Genomic DNA, 4724 nt, shown 5'->3' on the forward strand with positions numbered 1-4724 from the left:
GGATTTTTCCTTAGGTATTGTCTTCATTCAATCGATTTTCCCAAAAGTAATTCCCAAATTCCATTCTCTGTGAATTCTTAGTTTAGATAATTAATTAGTTAAAACAAAACCTCTTTACTCCTAGGCTAGATAATAGAAAGACAGTCATTACTAGAACTTTTAGTTCCTTTGGGTTTGACAATCCGGCCTTTCTAAAACTGTACTACTATTAGATAGGTACACTTGCCTACATCGCGATAATAGTTAGTTTCAAGAACGATTAATTATAAATATTTAAAACCTATCACGAAATCACACTATCACTGATGTATAAATTGTTAACACAAATAAAGCGTAAATCGATAATGAGTGCTAGAGGCTCTCATGGAAGGGGTACAAGAGGCTGCGGTGGAGGCCGCGGAGGTGCTCGGGCTGGGTCTTCGTCATTTGGCCACATGCCTAATGTTGAGGCTAGGAAGGCACCAACTTCACCGGGGACTGAGACTGGGTCTCATGATCGTGCGGCTGGGGACGATGCACTATCCCAAGTTATGTTATGAATTCAGGCGGTCATTGGACCTAATCTGCATCTTGTTGGCTTTGGGTGATTCTGAGAATGACTCTGGTCTAATGGAGCTGAGATTTTTAGGGGTATTGCTTGAGTAGCCCTTAATGTGGATGAATATTGAATTGAGGCTACAGAGAGGGTCATGGATGATCTCGACTGCACCCCTAAGCAGAAACTAAAGGGCGCAGTGTCACTACTGTGAGATGAGGCTTACCAGTGGTGGCTTACAGTTAAAGAGGGCACTCAGCCTGATCGGTTGACTTGGGAATTCTTCAAGACCGCTTTTCAAGGAAAGTATATGGGTGCTAGTTATGTAGATGCCTGGAGGAGGGAGTTTCTTAATCTGACACAAAGGGATAAATCAGTTCCCGAATATGAGGCTGAATTTCTATGACTTAGTCGTTAAACACGTGGGATGGTGGCAATTAAATATGAGCGTTGTGTTCAATTCGAGAACAGCCTCAAGGATGGTTTAAGGGTTCTGATAGCTCCACAGAGGGTGCTAGATTTTTCTGCTTTAGTGGATAAGGCGAAGATAGCCTAGGATGTGAAGTGCGCGGAGCGATAGAACCGTGAGAAGGAGAGAGGTAGGAGCAAGATGGATTCGGAGCCCTCAAGTTCATTTTTGAGGCCTAAGAAAAATGCCAGAGTTGATGGGCCAGTTAGAGTGGGGGCCCCTGTTGTTAGTACTAAGTCGCAACTCTGTGCTGATTGTGGGAGATGCCATCTGAGCGAGTGCTGGAAAAGGATTAAGGCATGTCTGAGATACTATCATTAGAGCATCGTATCAAAGATTGTCCATGGAGGCCCGATTAGATGCAAGGTACTGGTATCGGTACTATACAGTCGCTGAGAGGAGTTCAGCAACCACCGAAATGCTGTGGTTAGGCAAGAGGTAGTAATGGTATGGGCCATGTTCAGGGGCCACCAGGCAGAGGTGCAGGTCACATTGAGGCGAGACAGCCAGCTCTGGTTTATGTGGTATGTCACCGAGAGGATGGAGATGTTACAGATGCTATCACGGGTATGTTCTTCATTTATAATGTACCTTATACCACATTGATAGATATAGGATCTACTCATTCCTATATAGCTTGTAATGTGTCTGAGACTTTAGATATCTTGGTTGAGAGTATTGCAAATGAGGTTACTATGTTGAGTCCATTGGGGTAGTCTGTTAGGGTAGATAAACTATTTAGAGATGTGTAACACCCCGAACCCGAGACCGTCGCCGGAGTCGAACGCGAGGTGTTAACAGACTTCAACCCACTTATTGACAATTTTCAGACAAGCTGCCAATCTGAGTACTAGTCGCTCTAAAATTCATAACTTGAGTTTTACAACTCGAAAATCAGTTCCGTAAATTTTTCCTGAAACTAGACTCATATGTCCATCTACATATTTTTTCTAGAATTTTGGTCGAGCCAATTAGTACAGTTTATTAGTTAAAGTCTCGCCTGTTGTAGGGATCGACTACACTGACCTTTGTGCGTTACGAATTGGATATCTCCCTGTACAGGGCTTCAATACTAATGCCGTTTGTTTCTATAGAAACTAAACTCAGAGAGGAATCTACACATATATGGAATGACTCCTAATTATCTCTGGTTAATTTACAATGATTTTCCAAAGTTGGAACAGGGGATCCAGAAACCGTTCTGGCCCTATTTCACAAGAACTTTAAAATCTGTTAACTTATAACTCATATGACCATTTCGTTTCTTCCATATGAAAGTAGATTCATCAAGGTACACTTACATAATTTATTTGCTATTTAATACCATTCCTACTATTTTAGTGATTTTTCACATCCACGTCACTGCTGCTGTCAGCATCTGCCTTTAGTAGGCTTTACCTATTTCATACTTTCCATGATTCAATTGGCCCTTTTTACATACATAGCACAAAGCGTGATCATGATTAACCATTCCAATGGCTAATCGTTTCAAAATAATTCCATACCTCATAAGGGTCAACATACAAACGATTATAGTTCTATGCTAAAAGCGTATATAAGCCATTTTCGCATGGCTATCCAAGTTTACACAAACCGGAAGGTACATGACCTTCAACAAAGGATGGTCCTATACATGCCATTTCAAAGTTCAACCAAAATTTGTACCAAAATGGGGCTTCGATAGTGTGGATGACTTGACTTCTTTGATCCCGAATCCGATAGCTAACGAGCGAAACCTATAAAACAGAGAGCCAAAGCAGCGGGTAAGCATTTTAATGCTTAGTAAGTCTCAAGCAATGAAATCAGCTTTGACTAAGGTATTTTATTCACATGGCTAATTAAACCACTTTACTAATTCACATTCCCATACTCATACTTATTTCACATCACCGACCCTTATGTTCATACACAAAAGAACAACTTAGCCCAAGGCCGGTAGCTCGTTTATCAACTTAGCGCATACTTACTTGTAAGAATTCAATTAGTACAAGCACATACAAACATACCTCATTGCTGGAATTTTCACAAGTGTATAAGCTGAAATTTTCACAGCAAGATTGCTCACTTCGAATCACATACTTTCGGATTTAACCGGATATAGCGACTCTTACGATTGCCTTGGTCATAACCGGATTTGGTGACTTGCACAAAGGCCTTGGTCTTAGCCGGATATATCAACTTCATACGAATGCCTTGGTCTTAGCCGGATATATCAACTCGCATACGAATGCCTTGGTCTTAGCCGGATATATCAACTTCATACGAATGCCTTGGTCTTAGCCGGATATATTTCCAATGTTCACTTACATATATATCAATATTCAAGACACGTCCATAGTTCATTTTCGTTACTAAAGCTCTAACACAAAATATCTATCAACCTTTACTATTTTGGCTCAATGGCCACACAAACAAGGAGCATAATTTTGATATAATTCAAGTAGGGTCATCACTCGAAGACTTACCTTGGATGTTGTCGAGCGATTTCGACGGCTATTCAACTACTTTTTCCTTCCCTTTATCGGATTTAGCTCCCTTTGCTCTTGAGCTAATTTACACAAATTTAACTTATTAAAATCTCATCATGATAGCTTATGGCGAATATGACAAGGAGTGTAAATGGTCATATGGCCATCCTTTAGCTCAAATACACAATGGTCATGCACATTTTACATCACAACAAGCAATTCAATACATTCAAACATCAACGTGAAGTTCAAAGTACTTGGCCCTTATATACATTAGGCATCAAAGTTGTATATGTACGAAATCATAAATCGAACTCAACACATTAGTTAATATTCCTCTTAGCGAATTTTCTAAGCCAAGAATAGGCATCAATATGCTTGCCTCAAACCGAATGCATGCACACTAATTACCCCTCATGTGGCGAATATACACTTAATACCACACAAAAAAAACAGCATACATTTTACTACTAACACATTACATATCGTAATTCATTGCACATCTCTTATTTACTTCATAATCAACACATCATCACAAGCAAATATACACTTTGAATTAGTATATATGTCATACCAATCCATCATGTGCAAACATATATTCATGTAGGTGCAAGGGCGAATTCTCAAGTGGCTTATATCCAAATATATACACATTTCCAAAGCTTAAATCTTACTTACCATGCAACATGCATGAATTATACTTATGGATATATCATGGCGAATACCACAACACCACACCATTTCAATTTGGTCATGGTGAAACAAAGAACTTAGTATCTCATTCAAAAAAATGCTAAAAGAAAATCTAAGAATCTTCAATCCTCCATCACATGTATCACTTTCAAGCTTGTTATTTAACATGCAATGGCATTAACACCACATTCACTTTGGCGAATTTCATTCCCATGACATAACAAGGATTTGAACCATGGGCTAACAAGAACATTAAGCTAGCAACTAAAAACATGCATGAACCTCAAACATACCTTAATCTTGATGCAAGTTTAGCCAACCTCTTCCTAATCCTCTTCCAAACCAAGTATGAAGCAAAACTCCTTCCTTAACCTTAGTATTTTCGCCAACAAGAGAGTGAAAAGAGATGAACAAAATTTTTCTTTCTTCCTTTAGGACATTCGGCCAAGCTATGGAGGAAGATGGACACTTTTTTTGTTTCTCATCTACTAACATTAATTGTTTATTCCATAACCCTTATTTTATTCTTTCCATCATAACCCATTTACCAAACATGTTT

The sequence above is a fragment of the Gossypium arboreum genome, chromosome 4, assembly GCF_025698485.1.
Source record: "Gossypium arboreum isolate Shixiya-1 chromosome 4, ASM2569848v2, whole genome shotgun sequence".
In the NCBI taxonomy this organism is placed as follows: domain Eukaryota; kingdom Viridiplantae; phylum Streptophyta; class Magnoliopsida; order Malvales; family Malvaceae; genus Gossypium; species Gossypium arboreum.